General features: G+C 38.9%; 1 long non-coding RNA gene across 2 annotated transcripts in view; it reads left to right on the forward strand.

The window, feature by feature from the left end:
* Positions 1-11,766, forward strand: part of LOC144321938 (uncharacterized) — a 248,343-nt gene that overhangs the window by 121,444 nt on the left and 115,133 nt on the right. For both annotated transcript variants that reach the window (XR_013387454.1, XR_013387453.1), the window contains exon 3: positions 9,397-9,465. This is a non-coding gene — a long non-coding RNA (uncharacterized LOC144321938). The remainder of the gene's footprint in view (positions 1-9,396; positions 9,466-11,766) is intronic.

Here is an 11,766-nt window from a genome sequence, read left to right on the forward strand (position 1 = left end):
GGACCCAAATTTATCATTCAGTCAGTATTTGTTGACAATTGATTAAATGCCAAACTGGGAGAATATAAAGGTGAAAGGGAATTAAAAAGCATAGGGTTTTTCTGGATGCCAAGATAAACAACTGAATACTTATAAAAAAGATGATGCCCCACCCCCCCCACCCCATACAGATTCTCTAAAACATTGGAAGCCAAACATTTTCTTATATACAGATGGCAAGGTTCTTAATACCAGACTGGAAATGGTCTTAATAGTAAAAGGGATCACATATCACATCTTCCAACACTAAGCTGTCAGGTTTGTTTCAACAGACCTCCAGTTTCTAACTTGTGTGTAAATAATAAAGCTGCTCTGTGACAGGTTATCTCATCCACTTGATGCCTATGAACCAGCTTTCAACAATTTTATCTTTCTAGGGAATATTAGGGAATTATAGCCCAAGAAGCTCTAGACTTCAAATGGATGCTTTGTAGATACTTGATTTATTATTTAATGACCAAAGTGGATTGTTTGGTTTTAGTTGCTTTAGAATTTTCAGAGACTTGAATAACAGTTGTGTTTGGGGGCATAGCATTTAGGGCTCTCACCTGCCCTGTTTGTGTGTTGTGAGAATTGCTCCTCCTAAGGACACTGTTTGCCTGAGGGTGGGGTCGCCCCTCAGTCACCTCGGAGCGTGTGTGGTTGGCTTTCTGTGTAGGCAATTGGTCTTGTTTATCAACTCAGTTTTCATAAAAGAATGGCAGTTCTATCCCCGGCCTGGCAAGCTGATAAAGCATTTGGCTGGTCCCTTAACTATCACCCTGCAATTCGGGTACCCCTTGGCTCAGATTACCTTAACTGTACTGCCATACACTAGCTACTAAAAATTCAGTTGAGAGATAGAATATTCCCAATAATGTAAAATCCATCATTGGATTCAACCCAATTACAACATCTTTATCAACATCCTGTACTATTGATTTTCTTACATTGCCCCTTTGGCTTGTCATCAACTTCTATTGAAGGATGTCATCAGAAACAAAGCTATGGAGCTCTGCGACTTATTTACTAGAAGGATTAAGTTGCTGGTTCAGCACATGACAGAGTATCCTTATAAGAGCCTGGAAGAGGTATTTCTCTGTGCTTCTTCAGAGCAATTTGTATATCTTTATCTTATGAACACAGTAAATTACAGATCTAGTCATATTTTCCTCTTCCTGCCGACAGATAGAAGGAGAATAACAAATTAGAGATCTACTTTTACTATGTGCATAGGTTTTTATGGCATAAATGTTGTTTACTTATCTCCTGGCACTTCACATTTATTACCCTTAGTTGTTCATTGCCTCAGTCCTCTTCCAAACTGAGAATATATTTCATTTTTCCAGCCTATGTGTTTCTTCATGAGATGCCTTATATTCCTGAAGCAAGGCAAAATACGTCATCGGAGGTTTTGCTTGTTGGTTTAAAGATGAGTAGTCACTAATGATTAAATCAAGAGGCTTCTGCCTAGAACGATAAAGAATCTAGAGAAGGTTGGTAAGATAAGAAAAAGGGGTGGGATAGAAAATAGGGTAAGGAGAATTGGAGAACTTTGGCAGAAGAATAGACCCTGGTGAGCACTTGATATGGAGACTCAGCTAAATAAGAGGATCCTATATTTGGTTTTGACTACTCAGCACGAGAAGGTAGACTTGCATGAAATGGAAGTAATTACAGGAAACAAACCAAAGCTCTGTATTTCTTGCATGTATCAGGAAATATTTTGCATAGGGAAATGGGGACAAGGTATGTACTTACCACATTTGACCTTTGTAATATCAGCTGCTCTGTTTTCATCATAAATGTTGTCTCTGCACTTGAGAGTACTGGACTCGGGTGTATACAAATTAAGCAATCAACTTCTGTGATTTTGGTCCAGTTGAGCATGGATGGCTTTAGTCATACTGCCTGCTGATCCTATGATGTGTGATAATACCTAGTTTGACTAGTTAAACCTTAATTATAACAGATCATGTTCATGGGGAAAACCATTTCATATTGCTGTTTTAATAACCACTGACTATCAGAGTTAGAAAATACCTTTGAGAACATTCTGTTACATGTATTCATTAACACTTGCTGAAACTGGGGCTCAGACAAGCTTTGTTACTTGCTGAAGGTCACAGCCATTTAGTGGAACCTCAAGAAGAACAGAAGTCACTTGGTTCAAAGACCAGCAGTAACTCAGAATGGTTCAGTTATTATAGTCCCCTACTCACTGAGTGTTTTGTGCCATTTTATTTTTTAATTTAATTTTTTAATCTATATTGAGTCCTATATCCACCAGATGCTAAAACCAGAGAAAATGTTATTGTTATTACTGATTGCTTGAAATTCCAGTCGTAGACTGTGCCATTTCCAGAGCCTGGAGGTGAGGTGGGCTGCAGGTGAGATTGGAGGAGCGGGTACTAGGGGCAGTTTAATGACAGAGCTATGACACAATGGCCCTAGTTATTTGAGGTAGCTAATGGAGACAAAGGAGATCTATGTTTGCTTGTGAAGTACACATTGAAGTAATTATCTTGATCATGTAGGTAAAGGGCCCTTTATTTTGCATAAAATTAAGATGAATGAGTCTAATGGGGTTATAAGGATTTTATTATCTAAATAATTACCTCATTTAAAAAAATTCATTTTGCTCCTGTAGAAAAGCAATAGTTGTTAAATTTCTGCAGTTATAGATCAAGATGTTTTGTGCTTACAAAGTAAATTATGACTGAGAGCTTAGAATTTAGAGAATTTATTTATTGTACACAATCTGGTAAGCTTAGCTGAGAACACAGAAATTTGTTCCACTGTGGGTTGTTTTAATGGTCAGAATTTCTAATCATGGGGGTAAATGCCTCAACCGTATTGATTTTATTTCAGTAAGCAGAGGATATTTACATGAAGGTGAGGGTATGGGCCCCAGGGTTCTTCCTGGTCTTGGGTCTTTGATGTCTATACATCTAGATGGAGCAATAGTAAAAGACAGTGCTACTCTCCTTGTTGATACCTTCTGCTTATCACAGTGACCTCTCAAGTCTTACAAAACTATTCCCAACACATTGTCTTTTAAGTCAGTGAGGTAAACAGGGCTGGTTCAATAACTTTATGTTATAAGCAAGAAAGTAGAGACCAAGAGAAGTGATTTTATGAGTTGGAGCTCAGAAAGTGAATCATGAATGGCATATGGACCAGAACCTAGTCCCCTGACTCCTGGCCCAGCACTTTACTAGTCCCCTTGTCACAGCCATGGTCCTTGTCCATGTGACGTCTCTGCTGAATCAGTTTCAAAAGTATGACAAATACATTGCTGTTTCTAGTCCCCTTTTCTCAATCCCATCTCCCATTCACTTGCTCATCTCATTAGAGCAAGCTTCCTAAAACTTAAGTTAATATTGAAGATAATTGCCCTGGGGCTTTGCTGTTGCTGCTTCCCTGGGAGCCTCTTGAGTGTCCATATCCAGACAAGCCCAACCTGCAAGTATGGAGGAGATAATGTCACAAAAAAAGGGCTCTTGACCAGTGGAAGTTGGACACCAGTATGAAAATGTTCCTACTTTCCCCACCTTGATTCACCGATTGACACTTGGTCTTGAAATGAAGTTGGGCCTTGGGGGAGTATTCCCAAGGATGGAGTAATTGGTTTTATCTGGCAGTTAAAAAAATGCATCCTCATATTGGCTCTTCCTCCCTTTCAGCTTTGTTCCTCTTAATCCTTTACTCCTATTTCCTAGCGTAGCATTTCCTCTTAAAATAATATCACATGGACTCAGTCTCAGGCTCCAATTTCTGGGGAAGCCAGGATAGGGCACCCGCTTCATCTCTGTCTCATTCTTGGGCTTCCAGAATTCTCTTCTGTACTCCCACCTGGATTACTCCTCCACCCCTCCCTGTTGATCTAAATCTTACTCTTCCTTCAAGACAGAGTTGACATGCTGTTTGTTTTACATTCATTTTCCATGATGCTCCATAGGATCTTTTTTCTCTCAGAAACCTCCATTTTTACATTTAATGAAGAACAACACAGTATGATTGTCTCCCTTAAGAGAAAAATTTGGAGATAGCTGTACAAGCTGACCCTCTTTGCTAATGCATAAGCACCTTTAAGTCCTTGGGTTATTTATCTGTGTCCCCAGTACTGGGCATGAAGTATCCAGTGATTATTTTCCAACTGCACATGATACAAGGGAAGAGTGAATTACTTGTTCTGTTCAACTTATCACTCTTCTTATTAATGGAAAATAACTTTGGTTGTAGCACATCTCAGGGAGTATGATAATCCAGAGCTGTTGTAGTCTGGTTATTCTGTGTTGATGTGAGAATAGTTGAAACTCATAAACGACAGTCTTCTTGATATCATGTTTTCTTTATATCCACAGTTTTTCACTAATCCCAAGCATTTGGAAGTCAAAGACAATAAGGATATTTAGGGGTTTTTATTTTTAAGCATTTTAAACATTTTTATTCTGGGAAGCACAGTAAATACAACTCATCTAACCTTTGATTTTTATCAAATAAAATGTTGGGCTCAAAAGTACCGGTGCAGTCTAAAGAAGACTCCAGGGCCTTTGTACATAGGGAGATAATGCATGATGGGCAAGATATACTCATAGTAAACAAAGCAAATTTTACTCTACTGTATTGGAGTGAGATATTTGGGAAGTTTTTTTCTTAAAAAAAAAAAAAAACCGGTAATAAATATATGGTGGACTGAGCAACCCAACAGTGTGTGTATGTATGTGTGTATGTGTGTGTGTGTGTGTGTGTGTGTTGCTTTTAAGCTGAGAGAAAAAAATTATTGAGAATATGAATATTTTAAACTCTTACAGCAGTTTTCCCATCACCATAAAGGTAAGGCTAATATCAAAGGATCCATGCTAGTGGAAATATGGCTTAATAATATAAATTAATAAGCTAAATTTTTCCAATATTTAAATTACTTCTTTATATTAAATTAAGAACTTACCAAAGCAAATTACTTATTTCAGACTGTTGAGTTTCCATTTAGAACACTTTTTTCTGTAGTGTGCTAGGAGAGGAAAGGGCGTGCATTGGGGTAGAAGGGGAACTCACTTTTTCCTTGGCTCTATGCTTCCTTCTGGAAGGGGCCTAGGGAGAGTATCGTAGCTTGCTTTTGAGCCATTGATGTCCCTCTCTGAAGAAATAATTTGTCTCACTGGAGTTTGGATGGAGAGGGGGAGGTTGATCTTCATCTGTTCTGTCTCACTTCTTTTTTGGGAGCCTACTTCAGGATGTGTACATTCCTCTCGGAGTCTTGCATTGTAGGTTCTAAATGTGAAGGCCCTACTCCTGCTCTGGAGCCTGTGGTGGCTTCTAACAGCTGGGGACTGTGGTGGGTGAGTCTGTGCAATTCAAAGATGAATCCCATTTGCTTAGCTAAGCCACAGACTCCAATATCAGTGTCATTAAGCAGAGAGGTGATTGGAAAATTTGCATCTCTTGGACTCTTATGACTCTGCCTTGGTTCTGAATATAGGCAGCTGAGAGAACAGGTAGTTATTTACAGGCTGCCTGAAAACCCAGACAGATTGTCTTTCCTTTGTCAGGGGTAACAGTAAAGATAGGTCCATGCCCAAGGAACTGAACGTGTTCTCTGACCTCAACAGGAATGCTACTGATGACACATCCACATATGATGACAGAATTGAATGCTTCCACCCAGAAATTGTAAATAGTCCATAATCACAGATCTATGTAAGCCAACTCAGTAATTCCAAAATTTGTTCTTTTTCTGTGTGGGCAGTGGTGATGGAGTTTCAAAATGCTAGTACTTCTCTGAAGACAAACACAAATGTGTTTCTTTTGTGATTAGTTGGATTGAGCATAGTTAAAAAAGACACGATGGGTCGTGTTGGAAAACACAGTCTCTAATGTGATTAGTTAACTCCACAAACTATATTTTGTAGGATAATTTAAATTCATCTTCTAGGCTAAACAATCATTATTGCCCTCCAGCTAACAGATTTGGAGTTGAAGGTTATCATTTATAAACTGGTCCCATTGGTCTTGGAAGGTTCAAATTTCCCCATCTATCCCAACTGTCTTTGACATCGATTTGAAACAAAAAGATGGTTCAGCTTAAAAGAGCATCTTAGAAATATGAGAAATATTTTCTGGAATGGTACATTCTGTTGTATGATAATGGGTTCTCTCTCTCTTTTTTAAAAAATTTTATTTATTTATTCATGAGAGACACACAGAGAGAGGCAGAGACATAGGCAGAGGGAGAAGCAGGTTCCCTGTGGGGAGCCAGATGAGGGACTCAATTCCAGGACCCTGGGATCATGACCTGAGCCAAAGGCAGACACTCAACTGCTGAGCCACCCAGGTGCCCCATTGATGGGTTTTCTTGTGGAGTTTTAGATGGACGTGTTTGTAATTGAGATGTTGGTATTTTCAGAAGACATTTATCAGCCCAAGGTTTTTGATAATTCTTTGCTTCAGTCTTGGGAAAAGCTTTTAAAATGCATTCCAGAACTATATGTACAATTTCACCCAAAAAAGTAGGCAACGTTTTCATACATACTAGGTGTTTCAGTAGAGCGTGCACTAGTTATTTGACAAACACAGTCTTGAGTGTTACTGTTGGGCTATTTGGTCAAGAATATGTGGCAGAGAAATTGCTTTTATATCTATTTTCTGCCCACTCCCAGGCACATGTAAATATGTTCATGATTAAAAGCTCTTGCAAAGACATTGTTTATGTCAATAATGTTAGGACAGGATAAATTGGTACTAAACATTTGGAGTGTTTGACCCCACACAAATAATTTGTATTTGATCATTTCATAATTTGCAGAGATATTAATTGCTAGCCCCTCTGACATACATCATTTTATGGACTTCAAAAATTCATTTGGTGTGGTTTTTATCTTTGGGATGTTTGTTTCCATCTTGCTCCTTTTCTTCTCAAACCCTATGCTTCAACTAGACAGTCCAGCTGAAAACCACTTTTCTGAACTAAACCGAATGAAGTGATAAGACTGTCAGATGAACCACAGTTCCTCCCCTGTCAACCATGAAACATTTTTTTTAACAAGGAAAGAGGGAACATTTGACCTTTGTCTCTGACTTACTAGGGAAGGAGGGGCAACCAGCATCTAGCCACGCCATTAAGGTGATGCTGTGAATGATCTTGTTTCCTGAGTAGTTTTGATCCATGGGACTTTTTGATCACTGGCCTAGAAACTGCTTATGCACCCTCATTTTGGGAATAAATTGCTCGCTGACTACACCCACAACTTTGGAGGGGAGGGAGAAAATTCATTGAGCTTATGAGTTGGACATACGAAAATATATAGCTATGAGCAAGGCTTTGGTTTCACTTCCTCTGATATAAAGCTTTGTGTCATGCAGTAAGCTCCTTCTCTATCCCTCCCTCTGGAAGATTTTTATGTGGCTGTGGTGGCAATGACCCTGTCCTTTCCGTCACGGGTCTGGGGAATGTGAAATTATTTTGGTTGTCAGTCTGAAATGCCTCCAGTGATTATGCTGGACTTACCAAATGGAGGTCAGAAACAAGGCAGTAGAGGCTGTCACCTTTGGAAAAAAACAAGACTTGAGGAGAGCATAGTTTCTGAGTGGGATAATTCAACAGAATCGGGAATGAGGAGGGTCTCAGAGTTGGAATATAGATGCTGCCTGTCAAAATGGGGGAGAGCAGTTGGAGGGGGCTGCTTCAGGCAGCACTCCTCATTACTCATGCTTTCATCACCATTAAAATGCATTCCCTGGTCTTAGGCTGCGTAAAAATGATTTTAGTTAAAATGCACTGAAAAGAGAATGGAACGAAGAGAAGAAATACCAGGTTTCTGCTTGTAGCTCTACTCAGATATAGAATTTATTATTTTTAAAGTTAGTCCATAAAATTCTCTCAGAAAGTCTTCTGCATTTCAAATAGCCTCTTTCTTAAGGAATGTCTTTTGAAGTTGAGTTTAACTACAATGGAAATACAACATGAAAACACAGTATAAATTAGAGTGGTTATTTCTCTGCATCAGTTCGTGTGTTCCTATAGCAACCCTTCCAATTTTACCTGCCCCTTATTGACCAGATATATTTTTAGTGACTGCTTACAGCAGAATAAAAAATGAAGAAGAGGAAAAAGGGGGGGAGGGGCACTAAAACCAGCCTTTGTTTCCTTTTCTATAATGAGTTAACTGGCTGTGAGTGCAGCCATGCCTTAAAATAAGTGTCATGGATTTTTTTTTTCCCCCTTGAATTAGTACACTTGAGGTCCGAAGTCCAGGAAGTCCATAGTGAGGCCCATATTCTTGCCCTAAGTATTTGGATTTTTAGACAAATGGAAAACTGTAACTGTATATTTGCCAAATGCAGCCTATGTTTTCCCGACCTATGGTTGCAGCAATTGCATTGTCAAGAGGAATGTAAATATTAATGAAGGATGTTTCTCAGGAATGGATATTCAGTGAATCCTCTTTATCTGTCAGAACTGACTCCATCAGTGCATACTTTCCGGACAGATCGAATGTTTATAGAGTCATAAATTGACGTTTATCTGACAATTTTTATATTCCTACTCAGTGGCTTTTGTTATTAGGCATAGACGTTTCAATGTACCATGGTGCTTCTGTGGAGAAATTAAACACCATTTTTCAAATAAAGGTAAGAATGAAATAGAATGCAAAGTTAGTGGTCCTTTCAAGGGTTATTTGGACATGAAATGTAAGTACTGGCTTAAATTAAATCCTAGTATAGAATTTAATTCTTGTCTGCTAAGGCATAAAACAATCCTATTATTAAAACGAGTCATTATTAAATTGTGATATAACATGATAGATATGCATGAAGAGACATCTTTGTTCTCTAAAATATGAACAGGTGATGAGATTGCTTTCTTCTCTGTGCATTTCCCCCCGGGAGCAAAACAAATTTATCAAAAGTAAATAAGAAAACACTTTGTTTTCCAAAAAATAAGCACAATTATTTCAAAATTAAAGTTATGTAATAAATGCCTACCCGAGCATACTTGCACATTGATATACACACTCTGTTAAGTAGTGCTCAAGAACAGGAGGAAACGAGGCTTTATAGATGTCTGCCATGTGCCTGCTAAATGCTCATAAAATAATCTATTATGAAAATTAGCCATATTATGGTAAGCTTATATATGTAGCAAGAGTTGTTATTGGTCTCCAACATCAGGCTTATTAAGCAATTTCAGTAGACATCTGCAATAGACAGGATAGATAAAATTCTAAAATAGATCACATAAATTTTAAAAGAATTTAAATATCATTTGGCCGAGCTGATTTTGGAAGCCGAAGACTGAAAGAGCCAGAAGCAGCAGGGAAAGGAGAGGACTTGAAACTACAAGGAAAAACATCTATTTCTCTTTCTGTGTTCCAGAAACATCCAGAGGGCCTGGGAGAGCACACCCAATGAAAACATCTCCTACCATGAGAGACCAGAATCAAGGTAATGGAAATAGACCACGAACTCTCCCACATTTACTTAACCTCTATTTGGGGTTCTTAAGGGGATGCTGGTTAATGAAAATCAGGACCAATCTTAGTGGTAGTTGGCCTGCTAGCAAGAACCCTAGGTTCTTTAGGGAGTCCCCCCAAAACCTGTCCTTACTTTTCTTCCAAATATCTCTCTCTTGTCAACATCCACCATCTTTCTGGGTAATTCATGCCCATCACATATCTGATCACAGGATCATCTGTGTTACTTTTGATTCTCCTCAAAATGCAATCTAGAAAAGCCTATCCTCTAAGTTGATATTTATGGCATATATTTGACAGTAGGTTTAACTACAGGAGTCAGAGAAAGCCTAAATGTCCTGCCTAATGTTTCTATACCTTCTACATACTTTATTATCATACTTACAACTTTGTAATTAAATTGTCTATGTTTCAACATGTTCCTTATCCAGCAGTGGACTTGAAAATGACAAGATGCTCAGAAAGGTTCTGTGTTTCACTTACTTGTTTGTCTGTCTCTAAGGACCAAGTATGTCAGGGACTATAGAAAGGATAGATCCCTCAGTCTGGGATTATTTGATTTCTGAAAACAGAATAGAGGACTGTAGTGAATATCTGTTACCATCTTGGGCTGCTCAGCATCTTTTCCATATAGAGCTTTCCTGTTCCTTGTATGATGGAGCTGATAATGACATAGCTTCACCTTCAGTACTAAAATACTTGGCAATTATGCTAGGCTGTCCAGAGTACTCTAGACCTCTAGAATCTTTAATTTAATCAAAACTGACAAGATGATTCAAAACAAGCCAATCAGATTTTTTTTTTTTTTGAGGAATTGACATAGATGTTGAAATTTAAGGTTGGTACTCAAGTGATCAGCATTGTTGAGGATCATTAAAGGTTATCACTGCTTCCACATTGCAGAGAAATATAGCAGGAGGGAATCACTGGGTGGCTCAGTGATTTAGCGCCTGCCTGAAGCCCAGGGCGTGATCCTGGAGTCCAGGGATCCAGTCCCACATCGGGCTCCCTGCATGGAGCCTGCTTCTCCCTCTGTCTGTGTCTCTGCCCCTCTTTCTCTCTATGTATCTCTCATGAATAAATAAAATATTTAAAAAAGAGAGAGAGAAATATAGCAGGGAATGAGGTTTAGCAGGAGAGAAGAGAGCCAAGGGGAAAAAGAAAATGAGATCCATTTCCTGATGATATCGCTAAATTCCTGGATCAAGCCCTAACTGAAGACAAACATTCTATAGACATTCTAGGCCTCTGAGATAATAGGTTATTTTTGTTTGTTTTGAGTAGAGTCTGTCACTAAAAAAAAATCTAAAAAAAAATTGATTATTGCATGGGATACCATGGGGTTTTACAAAAATCCAAGCATAGAGAACAGAATGCAGTTGGGTGACACAGGAGAGCAGGAATCAAGACTGATGACCTTCTCCATTTCCTTGTGAAGTTGATGGCCTCTTGCCTCTGCTTATTTGCTTCATTTTTCATGATTTGCGAAGCTGCTCTGTATGGATACCTGTGATCTCTCTGCTTCTTTATCACAGTAGGTGATACCTTGTATGTAACTTAGAGTGAGCACCAGCATCCCTACTATTCCTCAAAGCACTATCTCACTTTCCTAGCTTTCTGAGTTTCCATTCAAGTAGTCACTGTTATTTTCTAGATATCACTCATGATCTTTTTATATCACTCTTCCCCTGTTGCAGTTCAAAATCGCTAGAAGCAAGAGTTCTGCTTAGATGCCCCAGCCCTGGCCTCCTCCCAGATTCTCTCTGTGCTTAGCCATTACTTGTGTGGGATCAGATGGTGTGCTGTCTTCTCTGGGTTCACCTCTCAAGGAAGGATTGTGACATGGGACCATTTGGGAAGGTAGTATGACAGGAAAGCAAGGACAAGTGTCTAAAGTATGGGGAGTGATAATAATGATGATAATGCTGGCCTTATCTGAGAACCAGATGGAGCTTAGGCACCTTCTCAGATTTTCAATGCCTCATCTTTCTTCCATTTTCATTAACATATATATAGATATTTTTTTTCGTGTCAACTATTGTCTAAAATGATGTGATAACTCTTTATTTGCTCTTTTTGGATGTGGATGAAACCCTGACCAGAGGGCCTGAAATTTGGCTTCCCAGGAAGCAAAAGGCATGCCTCATGGCATGAACTGAAATCCTGGGGAGTTACTGCTATTTGGAACCAAATTTGATCAAGGGAAAACAAGAGAGGGTCACCCAGAAAACGCATCCTTTCCTTGTCTCTGCCAGATTGCTCAAGATACAGC

This window comes from Canis aureus, chromosome 10, assembly GCF_053574225.1.
Source record: "Canis aureus isolate CA01 chromosome 10, VMU_Caureus_v.1.0, whole genome shotgun sequence".
NCBI classification, from domain to species: Eukaryota; Metazoa; Chordata; class Mammalia; order Carnivora; family Canidae; genus Canis; species Canis aureus.